Here is a 21,937-nt window from a genome sequence, read left to right as displayed (position 1 = left end):
CAGAGTTTGCTGACAGTGAGGAGTTTCAGTTAGTCAGTCATAAATTAGAGATGAGATATGCTGTGTTCCTGCTGCTGCGAGCTTTCACACTCCAGGAAGGAATCTCCACTTACCTATGTTGAAGAAGTTAAAAATGTGGATTAAGGAACCCTCTGATGGGGCAGTACTGAGTGAAATGCACATACACGATTCAGGCTATTCAGACAGTGAGCACAGACAGGATTAAAAACCTACAATCCTTTCCTAAGCACCTGATTTGTATCTGTTTGCTCCTGGTACACTGGCTCTCCTATTTTTGCCCATCTGTATCTAGTCAATTATGGTTTTTTTCCACTTGTGGTGGGTATTGGGGAACATCTCTTTGAAGAGTCTTTAAAAATATTCCTGTGCTGGGTGAACAAATGTATATTTTTCCCCCAAATGTGCTTTATTCTTGTCTGATAATCAGGTAGGGAGACAATAATTAAATTTTAATGCATCTGTCTTTTTAAAGAGAAAAGTGCTTTCTGGCTCTTAATGGCAAAATTTCATTATTATGATTTTAATGCTTTCAGACTAAAGCAGAGTTTACATTTAGGCTGCAAGAAGCATAGCTAAACGATTCCGCTAAGACATCTTTGTTTCATTTATAGTCTTGTGTTGAGGTGTGTTTTAATGTATTACATTTAAAACAGACTGATATATTAGGCTACTTAAACATCTTAAACCAGAATAGCTTCAGATAATATTGTTATCTGTATCCAAATATCTTACCACAGTGGGGTCACAATTTCTAAAGCAGATTCTCAAACTCTTTAACCCTGAATACTCTTCTTACCCGAGAGGTCCCATGACCCCTACAAGTCATCAAATCCCTTTACTAAAAAAAAAAAAAAAAAAAAAAAAAAAAGTTAGGATTCTTTAAATAATATGAGAAGTGGGAAACCAAGGCAATCTATTTCATTTGATTAGTTGAGAAATGTTTAGGACCCAACCTCAGCTGTGTTTTGTTTACTTGGGGTTGGGATTTAGGACAAGGAAAGAAAAGTGGTGATGGCTGGGGTAATTTATTAAAAAGGACTAATTGGGAAGAGGCCAGGAGGCCAGGGGAGGGGTGGGGGTTGCCCCAGGCCCAGAAGTAAACACTATAGGCTATTTGAAATTCCATGTTTGATTCCTGGCATGAGAAGGAATGACATACATTTAGAAAAATGTTTAGACCTTGCATATGCAGTTGGGTTTAGCCATTAGCTAAACTATACATTGTAGTTGGTTACTTTCCATTCAGTAACATAAAAAGTTGATATGTTGCCCTAGCAGGTTGAATAGTGTCCCCTCAAAATTCATATCCACCTGGAACCTCAAACTGAGCATTTATTTGGAAATTGAGTCTTTTCTGATGTAATTAGTTAAGAATTGAGCTAAGATCATACTGGCTTAGAGTGGGCCCCAAGTCCAATAATTGATATCCTTTTAGAAGAGGAGGGGACACAGACACACAGAGAAGTATGCCATGTGAAGACAGAGTCAGAGATTGGAATAATCCATCTTCAAACCAAGGAAGCCCAAGGATTGCCTGCAACCATCAGACTAGGAGTGTCATGGTCAGATTCTCTCTCAGAGTCTCCAGAAGGAACTAACCCTGCTGGCACCTTGATTTTGGACTTTTGGCCTCACAGAAAGTATTTCTGTGAGGAAATACATTTCTGTTATTTTTAGCTACCAAGTTTGTGGTAATTTATTATAGCAACCCTAGGAAATGGACACAATGGCTTAACAGTTTCATTCTAATAGTTAATAACCATAGCTTTAGGTGCTTTATGATACCAAACACAGCTGTTTACTGAGGTTAATCATTCAAGCTGCTGTTGAACTTGAATTTAGGGGAACCTCCTACAAAAAGAGTTTCGCAAAGGAGGACCTGGTACTTCTAGGTTTTCTGTGGCTAAAATATGGCCCAGGGCCCACAGTGTTTCCCAATTGTACAGTACCCCTGTGCCCCTGTGTCAGTAACTAACCCTACGCCACCCCTCATGTAGAAGAATGATGGAGCTGTTGGGTGTGGTCTTGCTGTCTACACTTGGAGGGCCCATGCTCCTTGTTGTAGGCAGGGGAGGGGCTGCAGATACTCTAAATAGAAGGTTATTCTGGATATGAGAGGGCTTGCTGGCCATCTGACTGAGGCCTCTGCGTTAGAAGACATGATATGTGGGTAACCAAGCTGGTTGCATCTCCCAGAGTGGCATTTCTAGGCGAAAGCATCCTATTGCCACTAATGCCTGGGTATGGTCCAAAACTCCTTCAGTTTGCTAGTAAATAGAACCACAGCTTTATGATCAGAAACAAAAGGGCACATTTTGTGTTTCTAAAGATAAAGTTTTAGGATCAGTTTCCCTTCAGTGCAAGCACACTTATTCTCCATTTATTTGACTTTCCAGCCCTTTTTCATAATTTCTTCACCCTCAGATCTTTTCAGTTTGGCGTTACCTTGGAAGCAGGTGAGACGTCCTTAGGGACTGGTGAAATCCAGTTGGAATACCCACCTGCTTGGAAAAGCACACGTGTTCTCTTTGCAGGACAGTGGTCTTTGCAGAACTATGAATCCCTATCTTGGTAGAGTTCCAAGTTCACCCAGCTGTTCAAGTGAAAACCTGGAAGTCACTCTTGACTCTTCATTCTCCCTCACACCTCATACCCAATCAATCACCATATCCTATTGATTCTTCCTTTTGCAAGTGGATGCACATTTCTCCACATCTCTCCAACTCTCCGTCAGCACCCTAGTCCAAGCTGCCACCATCTCTTGCCTAGATTATTGCAACAGCCTCCTAATGACGTCACTACCTTCATCTCTACCCCTTTATTCCTGTCTCACGACCACAGCCAGAGTGCCTATACTAAATATGAGTCACTTCATATTCCCCTGCTGAAAAGAGTCCTACAACTTTAAGATAAAATATGAATGCTTGAGCATGGCTTACATGACCTGGTCTCTCCGCTTCATCACTGTCATTCTCTCACCGGCATTCAGTGCTCTGAATTTCTCTTAGTCCCTTTTATGGAAATTCCTCTCTCTAAATCAGTAGTTCTTCTCCTTGGCTGCACATTAGAGTCACCTGGAGAACTTTAAAAATTATTGATGTTTGGGTCCCACCCTAGAGTGGGATGCAGCTGGAAGTTTAGAAATTTTCCCAGGTGATTCTAATGTCCAGAGTAGGCTGAGAACCACTGAGGCTTCTTGATTCATCCCCTGTTCTGTAGATGGGGTCAATATTCACTTACCCCTCTAGTCTCCACTTAAGACTTGCTCCAGAAGCCCTCCTTGATTACCCTTAGACAAGGTTAGTTCGCTCATTATGTGTTCCTATTCATGCTCTACTTCCCTTAACAAACCACTCGTTGCATTTAGTTGTAATTAGTTACTTAGTCCTTTGCCTTCCCTGTTAGAATGGAAGCTCCATGAGGGCAGGAATTGTGTCTGGTTTTGCTCAATATTCTATCCCCAGCAGCTGACTTTGTGCCTAGTATTCAGTATCTAACAAATATTAAATTGAATACAGAAACAAATGCAGACACATAATGCAGTATGCACTGATAAAGTTTCTTATTTGTTTCAGGCAGTCCACTCTGGGGCACTAATTCTTACCATGGTCTGGAATTGTCAGACTCTTTCTACAGGGATTGTCTTTTAGCACTGTGCTCCTTCGTATCAGGGACTTGCCCTGGGGAACAGTGGTTGGGACCTATTCTTCCCAGCAGCCTTATTTCTCCAATCACCAGGTCTTCAGGATACCTGGGTCCCAACCCTGACCTTGACCTACATTCCACCCTGCCTCCAGTGGTTGGTAGATAGGAGCTTGTGTCACAATGCCTTTGGAAGCATTTTCAAAAATACTTGGTCAAACCTCCACCCCTTTCTAAATTCTGACTGGATAAGTTTGGGGTGGACTTTAGGCATGCATATTTTATGAAAGTTCCATAGATAATTCTGGTGCACAACTTGGTCTTCCATGCTTTCTAAACTGTGAAGCAACTAATAGGAAATCAAAGAGAGTAATGAAAACTCAGCTGGGTCTGTATGTTAAGGGGGAGAAGGTCAAAAGGAGAAAAGTGTTGTCTACCACTTCCCTACACCAACTAAGGCTCTTCCTTTGTACCTATGGCACATTTAGGCATTCCTAAGTGTCCTTCCAGGAATTATGACTGTTCTTTTGTTGTCTAATCCAAAGGAGTGACCTTATGGTGGCTCTGTCAGAGGTCTGGTGAGACCAACACAGACCAGGGTAGGAGATATTTGCAGCTGGTAGAATACTGTAGGACTCTTCAAATTAAAAGCAGGGTTGACATATTTTGCATTACATATCACAGGAAGGTTTTACTCCCAGCTGCCTCACTGATACTGCCTTCTGTCAATTTGCAAGAAAGGGGACCTTGCACTTTGCTTTGGTGTCACTAAGTGCTCTACTTTATGTAACAGTCTTTAGAACATTGCTCTTAAATATATGTTAGGGTCGGGCTATTTAAAGCTCAAGATTTATGCTGCTCAGACGTGAAGCACAACACTCCAACATAGTTTTAAGTTATGCAAATTGTTTCTTCTCAGTTGCTGCAAGAAGTTTTGTTTTGTGATACTGGCCTAGGGCCAAACAGGTAGTGTGATATGAGTAGGCAGCCCTCCTACTGCCTCTCCAGTGGAAGGCTTCAGCCAGCACTGTTATCCACATCCAAACAGGGCAGACATAAGAAAGTTGCATTGTGAGGATGCTTGGGTTAGTTAACGCGGAGCCAGCATCTGCCTGGAAGATAGGAGACTGGGTTCCAATCTTGGCTGTGGTATTGGGAGGATGTCTGTTCACTTCTCTGCCTCACATTCTCCACTTGGTCCAAGAAAAGAGCTGAACAGGGCCATCTTTTCCAAAGTGAAAAATTTTACTTTTTAAAAACTTTCATTTTTGCATACATGCTTAAATAACAGGCATAAATCGACATCCTATATCTACAGTATATCCACTTGTCGGCCAAATCCCTTTCTCCATCAGAGATTTGGTCTGATTAACTTGGATCCTAGTCAGTCCCAACACATGGAAAGTCCAGAGATCTCCGATGATTTCTGTAATTTCCCAGCCTACACAGCTTTACCGCTCCCATCTCTCTGGGTGCAAACTCAGCCCAGTTGCCTATGAAATCCATGCAGTCCTGGTGTTTTGTAAGCTGTAGTGGGACTTTTCCGTACCTGGGGAGGAGGAATCTGGGAAAGAGTCGTCTCTTACTCTGCATGGCCTCCTGCTCTCTCTTGGCTCCATTCTCCTTCCCCTCATCTCTGCTCTCTCTTTCCATATTTCCTGCCTTCCACCCCAACCCCAAATTACCCCTTTTATGCAGAATAGGGCAGCAGAGGGAGGTGGGGCTCAGCCTCTGTTCCTAGACTTACAAGCCCTTTAGTAATACTGGGAGTCACCCTTCTTGGAGAACAGTCTCGGTTACAGTTTTTCCCCTGGTTACATATTTGTTTGATCTCTTACCATGTGCTCAGGTTTATCATGCATATGGATACAATGGATACTGTAGAAATTTTAGAATGTACAGGTGGGTTCTCTGGCAGACAAGCTGTGTGATGTCATTAGCCCTGAGCTATATATAAAACCATCAAGACTTTAAAGCTTGAACCTGCACTATTTTGGTGCAAAAAAAAAGAGACTGATGTTGAGAAAGAGAGAAGAACTGGAGTGTTTAGGTATAGATGTGCCACTTCCAAAGTGAAGGTAGAAAAACATATAAACCACCCTATGAATATTAATAAGAATACTTTGCAAAGCACTCTGAGTTCCCAGAAGAAAGACGCTACATAAGCACAAACTTTACCTCATTCATCCTGACAGCATCCCTATGAAAGGAGATTCCATTTTAGAGACAAGGAAATGGAGAGAAGAGGAGCCATAACTTGTCCCCAAAGTCATCATTATCTCAGTTGCAGAGACTCAGCAAATTTCTTCTTATCAAGCCTCCTCTAACAGATCAGCCTTCCTGTTTCATGATACTTCTTTGCTGTTGGACACTGTTCACTATTTCACCTGTCAGTCTCATTCATCCAATCAGACTATGAACCCCTTGAGGGGAGACCCTGGGACCCTCTTTCTTTGCTGCATTTTTCCCCTCACTGTGTCCAACAGAACATCAAGGAGTCAATACTACTCAATAAATGTTTGTTGATTGACAGACAGTCAATGTGGTGTGGAAGTGACACTGATTTAACCAGCTGTCTTTTCCTTTCTAGTTACTTTCTTTTTACTCCTCCCATCATTTTTCTTTTTTCTGTTATTTTAAAATAATTGCAAGTATTATGAATATCTTGCTTTAAAAAAAGCATTATAGCATTTCCTGTCTATCGTCCCCTTTCCAGATTAATCATTGCTTTATGATAGGATTAAGGAGAACTTTTGGTAACGTATTTTTTGAAAATAAACTACATGTGCATAGTACAAAATTCAAAGTGTTATAAGGTGGTATCCTGTGAAAAATAACTATTATTATACCCTTTGCCAAAGCTACCTGTTTCTCCTTCCCAGACACAATTGACATTATCAGTCTCCTGTGTGTCCTGCTAGGGATGTTGTATATTTACACAGCATATATGTACACATAATTTTTACTTCATATGACAGCATATCATAGACTTTGCTCTGCATCTTGTTCTTTTTGCTTAATGACACCTTGGAGACTGTTTTCTGGAAGTATTTATGGTTGCTTCACTCACAGTATTCTTCCATATGTGCATACCATCATTTGACTACTCCTCTATTAATGGGCATTAGATTGTTCTCCATGTTTCGCTATTTATAAACAATAATAGAGTGTGTATTTTCCTACATATTTCATATTGTGCATGTGGTAGCATATCTATAGACTAAATTCCTAGAAGTAGAATTGCTGGTTCAAAGAATTGTGCATTAAAAATTTTGGTAGCTGTTGCTAAATTGTTCTTCATAGAAACAAGTTATACCTATATACACTCCCAATCACAACGTAAAACAATGATACATTTTAGAAAAGCTATGTATCTGAGATGAAAACATGGGAAAGTTGCAGAAATCAGAGTGTAGCACAGTTGCATGTCCCAGCATAGCTGCTGATGGCCAACATTCATGCGCAGAATGAATGTTGCCCATCCCTGCTGTGGGAGCTTGTGTTCATTAGCTGAAAACAACTCTGTGATTGTGAGGTGATTTTATTTGAAGGGACTTTAAATTGCTACCTTGTTTAACAGTTAAAGCAGCTGTTAGAAAACAACAAACGTTTATTGAATATCCCTTGTGTGCCAGGAACACAGATGAACACCTCCTATGCTATGAGGTAGGTATTATTATCCCCATTTTTTGATGAAGAAGCTGGAATTCAGGTTAAGTAACTTGCCCATAATAAGCTATGGAATTCAAGAAGGCCTCTGTCTTTCTAGTATGCCACACTGATTTCTTATATTACTTGTGTGATTTGGAAGATTAAGGAAGTACTCAGTCAACTGAAACTGCATTTTGTCTAAAGAAGTATATGAGTTCAACAGTGTTGCAGCAGGGAAGATGTCTGAATATTTGTACTTTGAACTTGTCAGTAGAAAAAGAAACCACCTGGTAGCCAAAGGCTGTTTTCTGAATGTAAAAATCTCAACGACATTGTAGTATTCTCTCATGCAGTAAAGGTCTTAGAGAAAGATCTGTCATCACACAGGATGACCCTGCTCGAGAAGGAGCCAATTTTAATCTTGACATCATTTTAGGATTTGGCACTATAAGAAAAGAGAGCATAAGGGAGTAGAATACAAGCTTCCCTCCCCCCCACCCCCCCGCCCACATTAGGATACACAGCTGAGCTGCAGCACTATCAATGACCAAAATTTGAGCCTTGTGGTTACTGCTATGATGAAATCATGTGGAAAGGGGAGTTTCACTTCCAGACACAGACTGACCAGCAAAAGAACCAAGAAAATCCACACAATCATCTGTTGGTTTTTCCCTGCTAAAGAAAACTGGCAATGATCTATTGCTGGAAGCCAGGGATGGCAATGTGCGTCTTCTGTTTGTGTTCACAAGATGTTGGTGCTGGGGGCTTTGAGAGCACCTTTTTAATAGGGGTGTTTTGCATTTCACACCTAGAGGAGTAGCCCCAATACAACTAATTAGTTTAGTTCAACAATTCTTTACCGTATTCCTGCCAATATGTGAATATCTCCCGGATGAGTCAGCTGGAAGATATGCGGAATATAAATTCTTGTCTTTATGTACTGCGTTAAAGGAATATCCAGTCTAATTGTGCAGATAAACACACACACACAAAGCTACAAGACATTCCTCCAACAAATGTTTGTTCAGAATCTGCTATGTGAAAGGTACTGAGGCTGGGTGTGGTGGCTCACGCCTATAATCCTAGCACTTTGGGAGGCAGAGGTAGGTGGATCACCTGAGGTCAGGAGTTGAAGATCAGCCTGGTCAAAATTATGAAACTCCATCTCTACTAAAAACACACACACAAAAATTAGCTGGATGTGGTGGCACATGCCTGTAGTCCCTACTCAGGAGGCTGAGACAGAAGAATTACTGAGCCTGGGGTGAGGTTGCAGTGAGCCGAGATCATACCACTGCACTCCAGCCTGGGCCACAGAGTGAGACTCTCAGAATACATAAATAAATAAAAATAAAACTGAAAGGTACTGTGCTAGGTTTTCAGAATACAATGGAAAAAATAGATCTTGTCTCTGCCTTCCTTATTTACAGGTAGATAGGGAGAGAGATGGTTGAACAATCACACGAAGTGAGGATTATAGAAACAAGTGCTAGAGGTATTCAGAGAGGTTACATTAGACTGGCTCAGTAGCAGAAAGTGTGAAGTACAAGGTGAATGTGTCAGGGTGAATCCCTATTTACTTCAATAGGGATGGCACCATGTTCTAGAGACTGAAGAAGAGACCTGGAGCCAGCGAACAAGACATGGGGTTAATTGAGGGAATTTACATATAAGGCGGTGTAGTGGCAGCAGGCTGGACAGAAGAACTGCAATCACTTATAAAAAGCATGCAATTTATATAGAATATTTACTTAGCACCCTCCCCCTAGCAACCTCCACCTGGCAACCTTCATCTAACCAAAAACAAAGGGCCTCGATCCCCCGTATGGCCTGCATTCCATGGGATGGCCTGGGAGTTCAGATGTTCCTCATGGATAAGAAATGAGTCTCTGGGCTGACCACTCTCAGATTCCTTAGCCTGGAACTCCAAACACATGTTCTTCTTAGACCATAGGGTCATTCTCAGGGTATGCTTAAGTTATAGCTGTCAGGTGCATCTGCCATACAGGGTCATTCTCAGGGTGTGCTTAAGTTAAGTTATTGCTGTCAGGTGCATCTACCACACAGCATGTAGAAGCCAAAAGTGCATATGACCGAATATTTCTATTTTTTTTTTTCCTGATGGAAGAAATCTTCCAGTTGAAAGTAAATGTGAAAGTCCTAAATGCTGCTAACCAAGTACTTCTATCTTTCCTTCTTCTGGGTTCATGTAGGATAACACTTTCTCACCCTCTTTCAAGTTAGGCCTCACCAAATAATTTGTTTTGGGTGAAGCAAGCAAACTTGATATGCATCACTTCTTGCTGAGAACCATAACAGCCACATCCAATTAGCCACATTTTGTTTTCTGACTGGTGTGGTGATCTTCATGGACACAAATGTTGAGAGAAAGCTTCTGTCACTCACTTTCCCTGAAGTACCACAATGAACTGAGCCCTAAAGCGTTTATAAGATGCACATCACTGTGGCTTTAGCCCACTGAGATTTTGGAGTTGTACGTTTCTGTAACCCATCCAGTCTCATGGATGGGTTTCCCATTGATTTAATTTTTTTTGACAAATGTTTCTTGCAGAATGCTAAGCATTATTCTTAGATGCTAGTAATAAATCATAGAAAAATACAGATACGTTTCTTATTCTTTTAAAGCTTCTGTTCTGGTTGAGGGAAGGTTAAGAGGTGAAGCTGGAGACAGATAACAAACAAGTAAACAAATAACAAAATTAGTAATGTTTTAGATTACAATAATTCCTACCAAGGTGGTAAGATAGAGGGTGCTTTTTTATTCATGGGTGTTTTAGACAGGGTGGTCAAAAAAGACATCTCTGAGAAGGTGACATTTGTAGCTAAAAAGCTGAAGAATGAGGAAGAGTCAACTAGATTAAAATCTAGGAGACAGTGATCCTGAAAGAGGGCATAGTAAAAGCCCTAAGATCAAGGAGCTTGGCTTGTGTGAGGAACAAAATGAAACCAATATGGCCTGAGGAAGGTGCTTGCAGGGAATTAGCTGTGGTACTGACTGAGCTCAGAGAGGCAACAACCTCATGTTACAGCTATAGTAAGAAGCTTGATTTTTATTTTAGGTAAAATAGGAGGTCATTGCAATATTTTAAGCAGGAGAGTGATATGATGTTATTTATGTTTTTAAAAGATAACTGCTATGAAAGAAGGCCAAGCTTGGATATTCTAGGGAAGAGATTTTGGTGGATAAGAGATTCTTATCCATGTCCCATGGAATGCAGGCCATACAGGGGATCGAGACCCTTTGTTTTTGGTTAAATGAAGGTTGAGATTTTGGTGGCTTGGTTTCGGGTGGCAGCAATGGTAGTGGAGAGAATTGGATATATTTGAGATATGTTTTGCTCATATAATGTAGAGGATTTGCTGACAGATTGAATGTGGGTGGATATTAAGATGATGTCTACATTTTTGGCCTGAGTTTAATAGATAGTGCCATTCACTGAGAGAGGGAGGATTGGAGTAGAATGAAGAGAGGGATTTGGAGGACAACTAGTAGTTCAGTATATGTAAGTTTAATGTTCATATTATGTTTCAAAATTAAGATATCAAGATAGAGTCTTGGGTCTCAAGTAGATGTTAATCCTGGAGGTAAAACAAGGAGTCATTGGCAGACAGATAGTATTTACAGCAATGAGAATAGATGAGGTCATGTAGGGAATGAGTGTAGATGGTAAGAGGAGAGTCCAGCACTGAGCTCCTGGGCACTCCAAAATTTGGAGGCTGAGTAAGACAGAGTTTATGGAAGAGGACTGAGAATGAGTGACCAATGAGGTAAGAACAAAAGCAAAAGAGTGTGGAGACCTGGAAGCCAAGAGAAGGAAGATAGTTAAGAAGAGAGAAATCGGTAAATATGTTTACTACTGAGAGGTGAATGAGATGAGAAGATAGGTGTTTTTTGTTGACTTTGGCACAGAGGAGATTGTGGGTGAGTTAAAATGAGAAAATTAGTGGAGTTAGATGCTAAACTGCAGAGGATTGAAGAAGGAATGAATGCCCAGTGAAAAAGAAGCTATGTGTAGAGAAATTGTAAAAGCAAATAAAGGAATGGACCGACTGGTAGATGGTAGGCGTGTGAATCATATGTGTCAGTGGTGATTGTTTTCATCAAAACCATTTTTTAAAGGACAAGAGGTTCTAAATCATGTTTTGTAGTTAGAGGAATGATACAAGGGAGAGAGGAAAGAGTGGAAAGAAGGGAGGGAGGAAGGAGGAGGAATAAAAAAGAGGAAGAGGAAGAAGAAAGGGAAGACTAAATACAAAGTGCCCGAGAGCTATGGTATTGTGAACACCAGTAGAAAAGAAGGCATTGGGCTTTGACTTCGACGGGTGATAGGATTTGTGAAGACAGAAATCAGTGTGAACATTATTAGCAAAGGTGTGTACGTGATAGTTAAGATGGAATCTTGGTGCAAAAAATTAGTAGGATGGATTGGTTGAAGCCATGATTTTATCAGAGAAATAGTAAAACTAAAACTTGGATATACCTGATACAATTGGAGAGTTGGAAGTTTGCTCAGTGTGGGAGTCCGTTCTACCACTGACCTAACAGGTGTCCATCTGGTCTCGGTTTGAAGGTCAGGGCAGATTGTAGAGACCCTAATACCTGAGTCAGCTTTGGGAATTCATTATTTAGGCCACAAAAATCAGGGTGGATTTTAGAGTTTGAGGGATTTGACCAAAGCAGTATTTTAAGCAGCTTCACAAGGAGGAAAGATTTAGGACTAGAGCAACATCATCATCATCACCTGGGAACTTTTCAGAAATGCAAATTTTGGGGCCACACCTCAGACCTCCTGAATTGGATACACTAGGAGTGGGTCTCAGAAATCTGTTTGAACCAGCCCTCCCTCCAGGTGATTCTCATGCATGCTAAATTTGAGAACCATCAGCTGCTCGATAGCAAACATATGGCGAAAGGAAGCCAGATGCCAGAGGGTGAAGGAGTGAATACGAAGTAAGAAGTGAAGGCAGCTGGAGTGATCACTTTCCCCAGTTAGCTCTGACCTCATTTCCTGGGTTTGTGGTCGGAGAGTGCTCCTTTAGGACCTCCGTATTCTGCTTATTTGGTAGTATCTTGACTTCTGTTTGCCTATACCTCATTTTGTTAATGCATTTTTTTAGTGCTGTTGTATTTGTGGTGGTATGAACTCTTTAATTAGAAAGAAAATTTTATTAGTAGAAGAAATGACTTCATTTTTTAAAAGCATTCTCATAGCACCCAACATGGTGATCAGCATGCCACAGTTTCTTTAAATAAAGACTAATTCACATACTAATGCACCTAGAAACTACAACGTCCCAGCATAATTCTGCCATGGCTATTTAGGAGAAAAATGAAAAAAAGAGCCTGAAGCAATAGGGCCTAAAAGGAAGAGAACTGGTTATGGGAAGATTTAGTGGTCCTAAGAATCTTTGGGAAAAGTTGAGAAGTAGGACTGACAAGAGATGACAGATGAGAGGTGACTGGTAATTTGGCACAGGTTAGCAAATTAACACAGTGCTAGTTCAGGGAGAGGAATCTAAGAAGGCTTTCCCCTTCAACTATTTAGTCTTCACTGCAGAAGAGAGCAAACACATGTAATATGAATGTTTTCTATCCCTGCCACTGCTTATCAGCAAGACTTTCCCTTGCTCCAATGTCAAAATAGTCAGGCTACTTTTTGACTTGGTTGGCCAGCCATTGATCCATTCAAACCCAAGCTGTTGGCCTCAACTTCCCTCCTTGGCATCAATTTGATTTATCTCCTAACTTCTGGGTTTCAGGCTCTAGCTGTGAAGTTTCCCACTTCCTTTAGAGTTCAACACAGCTGATTTCCTCTTTTTTTGTACGACTATGATTGTTGATCACTTAGGCTAAATGTCTGTATGTGTGCTGGTGGCGGTGGGGAGTGTGTGGCTGAAAGAAGGAAGTAAACAGATCCTGAAGGTGCATCAGTTGTTTTCCTCCTTCCGTTGTGGTTAGGTGTGTCTCCTGTATTCCAAAAGGTCAGTCAGGGAAGGAATCACTACATTTCCTAGTCCTTAAATAACTTCTGCCTGAAAGAATTTTTGATTGATGAATTTTATGGGGAAAAAAGTCTTCAGAAAATGCTTTTGGCAATCTTCAATAGGACAGATGGAAATGTGCCTGGCAGGGTCTGATGTTCTATGATGAAGTTTCCATCATCTTTTGTCTAGTCACAGAAGGTACTTTGGAGTAAGGAAAGTAAAGCCGAGTTTGATGTGGGCTCATTTGGCTAGATGTATGCTAGTCGGACATGCAATATTTTTGGCATGGGTGTCTAAAGTTTTCTGTAGTAAATAGGGATCTTAGTGAACATTTGATAAAGAAAACATAAAACCTCAACAATTGCAGTCATGAAAAGAAAACATTAAAATAGAAATCTAAAATCCACATGTCTGTAAGAATCTGTACATGCAGACAAAAACGTGTTTATGGGTCATAGCAGAACCAGAGCCACGACGTAAGGAAAGATCTAGGTTAGATCAACTAAGCAACAAATGCTCCTGGCAGATTTACTGAGCTTCCGGCTGAGCAAAGGTATTCTGCAGTTTGTATTTTTGATGTGTGTTGTTAACTAATTAAACGCATGCAGCCTTCCTGTGAAGTGAGTCAGTGTTCCTCATTTCACATATGAGGAAACAAGGGCAGAAAGGATAAATGACTTGCCATTTTGCCAGCCAGAAGCATCACCCAGACATATTGCTAGCATTTCCAGTGAGGTTTCAAAGAATGACTTTAATTTCAAATTTAGTTTGGGTTCATGCAAGGCCACTGAGGTGAAATTTTCAGGTCTCTAAAGCCACTCACTTGGTCGTGCCTGAGAGGTAGATAATGGTCAGGAAGGGTCTACTTGGAAGGTGTGGGGGTTTTAAATGCTTCTCGTGGTGACTTAAATGAACACTTGTCTTGCTTTCTTACTATAAACTTTCCATCCCTGAGTACCACTTATGTGCTACACAGAACAAAGAGCAAGCTTGTTGGAAAATTAATTAATTCAATAATTGGTGGCAAAGGAACTTGAAAGCTGGCCAGACCAGCAACCTGGTGTGATTTGTAGCAACAGAAAAGAAAAATACCTGAGGAATGAGTTTCATGTTTATTTTTTGGGTACTATAATCATTGGCAATAAGAGAAGGGGCCATTGAGAACAAGCATTATGAATTCAATTTTTCTCACATGTGGTGGGAGTTTTCTGTGTGGAGTGACCTCTACCTAAGACAGAGCGCTCAGGAGTGTGTTGTTGGTAGGGTAGGAAGTAAGAAGGTTGTTATGGGAGAGAAAGACTGCCTCAATCCACAGACATTAGTGAAGAGGGTGTGATTTCTTAAGCAAACGGTGCAGAGGAGCACAGAAACCATAGAGTCTGCAGATGGTGTGATGGTTAACTTTATGGGTCAACTTTACTGGACCATGGGGTGCCCTGATATTTGGTCAAACATTATTTCTGGGTGTGTCTGTGAGGGTGCTTTGGATGAGATCCACATTTGAATCTGTAGACTGAGCAAGGCAGATTGTCCTCCCTCATATGGGTGGGCCTCATCCAATCAGATGAAGGCCTGAATAGAACAAAAAGGCTGAACCTCCCTTGAGTAAGGGGGGATGCCTCCCAGCTCACTGCCTGAGCTGGAACATTGGTCTTTTCCTGCCTTCAGACTCAAACATTGGTTCTTCTTGGTTCTTAAGCTTGTCAGCTTTCTGACTGGAACTTATGCCATTGGCTATCCTGGTTCTCTAGTTTGCTGATTGCCAACTGCAAATCTTGGGGTGTTTTAGCCTCTATAATCATATAAATCAATTCTTTATAAATCTCTCTCTCTCTCTTTCTATATGTATACATATATATATTCTATTTTATACACACATACATATGCATATCACATAGTCTATTGGTTCTGTTTCTCTGGAGAACTGTCAACTAATACAGATGAAAATGGGGTTTTAGGACACATCCAAGATTTTGAAGGATAAGATTTTTACCTATGGGTGGTGGTAGTCAGTGGCAGGAAAAGAGGGCAATGAAAATCCAGTATTAGGCGAGAGAGACATACCAGGAAGATGGGAAAATGTAGACTTGTGGGCAGTGAAAGATTCCAGCTGTGTGCTCCACTTCACAATCTGTAAGTGTAGAGATTATCACTACTGCATTTTGCCAATGGTAAAGGGAACTAATTAATTAGAGGAAAGGAGGATCTTACAGTATCTTACAGTATTGGGAAATTTTAAATTTCATTGGAGAAGTTGTCAGAATGTTTCAGAATGAGTCAGAAAGAGCTAAATATTTAGGGGTGTGTGGTTTGTGAGCATATGATTCATAGGGGGAATTTCATGTGCTAAAAATATCACTGAGTAAGTGGGTTTTTCTGGTGGTGTTTTTTGGAGTTCAAATTTGCCTTATTAGCAACAAAGCTCTAATAGGAAGTGATTATACTTAGAAAACTATCTTTCAGAGATGAAACTCAAATAATTTTGTAGATGAATTTTAATATGGTAATTTCTTATAATGACCTTTCTTAAATGAACCTTGAGGAAAAAATATCAGCAGGTGTTGAATGGCTGGATGAAGAGCCTCGTGTTAAGTTCTGAGTAGAGGTTCAGAAAAGAATAAGCAAAGGTAGAATATTCAAAATCTAAAGTCCAACTTTCAAGATGTATCAAAATACCTAAAGATATAGGTATACCAATTATTCCTCTAAACTCTTTCTAGGGATCTAGCTTACAGTAATAATCCAGAATATGGAAAAAGTGACTGTACAAAGACATTAAGATATTATTAATAAATGTAAAATGTAAAAAGTTTTGAAAATTAAGCAAGCATTATTCCCATGTCTTGAATAATGTTGAAATAAATTATAGTATACCCACTTAACAGAGTAAGCTATTTATATACTATTATGCACCAATAAAATGTTGGCTATGAAGACTATATAATAAATATGGAAAAAGTGTATATACTCATGTTGAATGGAAAGATTAAAATAATAATATTTAATAATAAACTAACATTTAGTACCTATTAGCTAATATCTCAATTTTACATTCTTTACATGTTTTAACTCATTTAATTATCACAATCATACACGGTACATATTATTATTACTCCCATTTTGCAAATAAAGGAACTGAGACATAGAGTCGTCAAGTAATTTTCCAAGGTTACACAGCTGGAAGTAGAGTCCAGGATTGGAATGCAGGCCATCTGGCCCAGAGACGGGATATAAAATTATGTCTATTATATGATTAAAACTGTCTGTTAGGATAAGGTGAAGAGAGAATATATTGAGTTTAAAAGGTGAGAACACTTTTTATATACAACCATATTTCTACAAAGCTATTATCTTCTATGACGCTCTACTTACCCAGTCATTGAAATAAACATGATCTTGTCAGTCCTGAAAGTACTGAATGGACTGTGTGACTCCTTGGAGGAACATTGGCAGTTGTTTTCTTGGCATTATAAGAGTGATCTGCAGTGGTCTTAAGTATAATTTACCATTTGTCTTCTCCCTTGTGAATCTGGTTGCACACAACTGGAAACCAGAAGAGGTGCCTGATATTGACATGGATAGACCCAAATAAAACTTTGCAAGTTGATATTACCCTTTGAAGACATTGTGGAGCCTAAACTTCAGACTCACACAAGACCATTTTATAAGAATATTATGTGACATTTAGTTGTTATTGACAGTTCACAAGTCATTTTCATCATCATCTTACAAAAAGATTGCCTTTATTTTGCAGATGAAGAATTAAGGTTCTTCTAGGCAAACCTTGAATGCAGCAAAACAATGAAAAAAAGAAAGAAGAAAAAAAGAATTAAGCTTCAAAGATCGCTTAAATTGCAAAGCCCAAATTCAAACCCTACTATTTTGTTCCTTTAAACAAAGATGTGATCACACTATTTCTATATCTCTCTCTCTTCTTCCCTGCAATTTGCTTTTCTCAATACTATATCATGGACATCTCTTGAAGTTAATAGATAAATCTGACTTTTTTTTTTTTTTTTTTTTTTTCTTTTTTTGAGATGGAGTCTCGCTCTGTCGCCCAGGTTGGAGTGCAGTGGTGTGATCTTGGCTCACTGCAGACTTCACTTCTCTGGTTCAAGCGATTCTCTTGCCTCAGCCTCCCAAGTAACTGGGATTACAGGCATGCCACCATGACTGGCTAATTTTTGTACTTTTAGTAGAGATGCGGCTTTGCCATGTTGGCAAGGCTGGTCTCAAATTCCTGACTTCAAGTGATCCGCCCGCCTCAGCCTCCCAAAGTGCTGGGACAACAGGTGTGGGCCACTGAGTCTGGCCAGACTCATTCTTTTGACAGTTGCATGATAAGCTGCACCATATGGATCTATTGCTATTTATTCAAACTTTCCACCCTTTGTAGACATGTAGGTTGTTTCAAGTTTTTGCCATTACGAACACAATTGCAATAAACATCCTTATTATATATATCTTTATGTACTGGTACTTCAATTTTTACAGGATTGATTCCCAGAAGTCAAATTGCTGAGTCAAAGGTATGTGCTTTTAAAATTCTAATATATATGTCAGATTCTTTTCTAAAGGGGTAGATCAAAGGCATTTCCGCTGATGAGGTATGAAAGTGCGTGTTTGTCTGCATCCTCACCAGCACTAGAGGTTGTCACTTGTAAATTTATTCTAGTCTCCTATAGAATGAGCCCTAGTATTCTGACTTTATTTCTAGACCTCTGTCTTAACAACAAAGATTTTGGGCCCCCAAATTAAAAAAAAAAAATAGTTATTTTTAGGAGATTATTCACAATCTATTAGGCTTGAACTCTCTTAAGAGGCTGATTTTGGCCTCAGCCACTGCTTTGTATACACACAATATATCAATAAATAATAACCATTATGGTTGAACATTAAAGTTGACAGTGTAGTAAGTTATGAACAAATCTCCTCATTAGCAGCACTATTATTTTGGTGTTTGCAGCAATCTAGTATTCACAGCTAAGTTGAAACAAGAGCCATTATGTATATAAGACATTTTTAGCTCATTTACTCTGAACCTGCTTTGCGAACGAGAGCAGTGGGCCCTCACGACATGGTATAATGTCAGAATCAGATGCAAACTGATGTGAGGAGGAATAGGACCTCTTTGACATGAGAGCATATTAGTATGTACTTGGATGCTCATAATTTTAGAACCAAGTTAACAATTGTTTCGGACTAGATTCAGTTGTTAATTTCCATCTGAGTGACCCACATATTTTCTTGTTGTTGAAATGGGAGGGCCACTGTTCTAGTACATTTATGTAAATATTCCTGCCTTTGCCAATTAGTCAAGAGTTGGAATTGTGACACTGTACACTGTATTACTGTGCTTAATTCCTTTTAAAAAAATTCTTATCCATATTGTACAAGCTCAGGTTGGGAAGTTAATTCATCTGAGAAGTGGTTTGTACATTTTTATTTTTTATTATCTTGTATAGCATCCATTTCCCTTTTTTTTTTTCTGGCAGTGACACCTTGATTTTACTTTTGGGAACCGGCCCTCAGTAAATGAGGTTTAGATGAGCCTTGCATGCAGCACCTCCCTCCAACCCCGACTCTGGTATATTATATTCCCTTGGCATATGGTTGGTTCAGGGATGGGCATATAACCTAGTCTAAGACAATGGTGCTCAATTCTGGCACATTTATCAGAATTATGGGCAAGAGACTATCCCTTTCTGCAGTAATTGCTAGCTCTGGGTTGAGGTAAGCATGAGCTATAAGGTCACCATAAAGAAGGGGTACATCTGGGAATGAAGTCAACCTAGAAGTTTGCAGAGCCAATGGTGGAGAGAAACTGAGTCCAGATGGTACCATTTGAACTCCTGGTTCAGGTTTCTCTGAACTTTTTATTTTGTGAGCCAATCATTTTTCTCCCTCTCATTATTAACTCCATCCATGTTGAATTGAACATTTTTTACTTGCATCCAAATGATACCTTAAGTTTTAAATTGCTTTGATTTTTCTATTGTATTGCTATTTATATGATTTTTTTCAGGGGCTTGTTTCACTGAAGGACTAAAAGTTATTTTAAAGACTATTTCTAATACAAAGTATTGATTAGATATAAAACAAACAAACAGGCAAACATAGGAGCTGAAGGATGAACTTCTCCTTGGCAGTTCAACAAATATAAAAGGTTACTCTTGGCTGGGCATGGTGGCTCAGGCCTGTAATCACAGCACTTTGGGAGTTCAAGGCAGGTGGATCACCTGAGGTTAGGAGTTCTAGACCAGCCTGGCCCAAATGGTGAAACCTCGTCTCTACTAAAAATACAAAAATCAGCTGGGTATGTGGCACATACCTGTAGTTCCAGCTGCTGAGCAGACTGAGGCAGGAGAAATTGCTTGTACCTGGGAGGTGGAGGTTGCAGTGGGCCAACATTGTGGCACTGCACTCCAGCCTGGGTGACAGACCATTACTCCCTCAAAATAAATAAATAAATAAATAAAAGTTAGTCTTTTGTGTTTTGTGTTTTGACTGAGTTTGTTTAGTATGTTTTCACATGTTGGCATCTGAGTTTCCTTCCTCATTTATCAAAGTTAACAACTTTATGGAATTTTAAAATGTTTTTAGTTCTTTAGATAATAGCATATGGACACTTATTACCCTAGTACATTAAATACTGCTCTAGGGGCTGAGAATACAGTAAGAGCTCCTGACAGCACCAACTGAGACCAGAATCCTCCTTTGGGGCACCATGTGCGAATCACAAATGATTTCTCAGCTTGCCCTTTATTGTGTCCTGGTTCAGGCACCTAAAACAGATTATTTGGGGAATTAATATTCTTTCTTCTGAGCCTAGCTAGATCATGTACTAACTCTCTTAGAAGAGTCAATAAGGGCCGGGCGCAGTGGCTCACACCTGTCATCCCAGTACTTTGGGAAGCCGAGGCAGGCGGGTCATGAGGTCAGGAGATAGAGACCATCCTGGCTAACACGGCGAAACCCCATCTCTACTAAAAATACAAAAAATTAGCCGGTCGTGGTGGCGGACGCCTGTAGTCCCAGGAGTACTGTGAACCCGGGAGGCGGAGCTTGCAGTGACCGAGCCGAGATTGTGCCACTGCACTCCAGCCTGGGCAACAGAGTGAGACTCTGTCTCAAAAAAAAAAAAAAAAAAAAAAAAAGGTCAATAAGAACACTTAATTGTTTCAGCAATAAAATATAAGGATGGGTAGGGAAACAGCATATTTTCCCCCAGAGAGTTGGGGAAGGCCAGTTACCTTTGTTGAGACTCCAATCTAGGAAATATTTTTGTCAACAAAAGGAACAAAACAAAATAAAAAATTTCAGCTGGGCGCGGTGGCTCACGCCAGTAATCCCAACACTTTGGGAGGCTGAGGCAGGCAGATCTGGTCAACATGGCAAAACTCTGTCTGTACTACAAATAAAAAAATTAACCGGGCGTGGTGGTGCACACCTGTAGTCCCAGCTACTTGGGAGGCTGAGACAGGAGAATCGCTTGAACCTGGGAGGCAGAGGTTGCAGTAAGCTGAGATTGAGTCATTGAACTCCAGTCTGGGGGACAGAGCAAGACTCCATCTCAAATATATATATATATATATATATATATATATACATATACATACATACACACACACACACATACACACACATATATATAAAATCCAATGATCTTAGAGTGGCCAAACGTGGGGCAAGACTGGGAGTGACCTGAAGCAGGGCCATACAGGTGAGAGCAGCATGCGGGTCCATGTGCGTTGAAAGAAGAGTCTTGCCTGGGTTGAAGCACTGTAAAATGTGCTGGAGAAAGCAAACGTCCCTAGAAATACTATTACTATGAATGCTATACTTAAACCACATCCTGTGCAAGGGCAAAACCAAAGACTGAAAATTACCTAGACTTAGTAATGAAGAAATGTACATGAGGAAATGACACATCAATGCACAGGGTACAGGCATGACAAGGGTAGTGTGGGGTACCAGAATATGATGGACAGTGTAAGGAGAGACCTAGAAAGGAACTTTAGAATAGGGACATTTCCCTTAGCTCTATGTGGCTGAGTCTTCACCAATTCTTTAAGGAGTGGAATTGAGGTGAAAGAAAAACATTTGTATAGTGAGTGCTATTGGCCACATATAATGTTAGGTAGTCTAAGGTCCAGTGAATTTTACATTTTCTTTTGTATGGTTTTTGCTTAAAAGCATAGAAAACTGCTTCTGGCTCTCATTCTATAGGAAAAAAAAGATCTGTCATTGTAGTTACTCATCTGTAGTCTCCACGAAATCTTTAACCTAGTGGATCCCTTATAGTGGTACAGTTAAGATTCTGGTGCCCAGAGGGAGCAGACAACAGGAGTAACACCTGAGATGGAATGATACTCACATTGGGATGATTTCCATGTGATTGTGCCACCTGGGCCATGCTCCCAATCAGCATATTCAAGGAGTTCCTAGGTTCTAGGTTACACATTGGACCTCCAAAGCCACACACCAGGCATCTACAATACCAACCCCGTGGATGTTCTCTTTAAACAGCTAACATGACTGGCGCAAGGAGATCTCCCCAGTGGTACCTTCACATCTCCTCTATCCATCTGGCTTTCTTTTCAATAATATTCTAGCT

The sequence above is a fragment of the Theropithecus gelada genome, chromosome 12 (genome assembly GCF_003255815.1).
Source record: "Theropithecus gelada isolate Dixy chromosome 12, Tgel_1.0, whole genome shotgun sequence".
In the NCBI taxonomy this organism is placed as follows: Eukaryota; Metazoa; Chordata; class Mammalia; order Primates; family Cercopithecidae; genus Theropithecus; species Theropithecus gelada.
The sequence above is the reverse complement of the archived record's forward strand: the minus strand, read 5'-3'. Positions refer to the sequence as shown.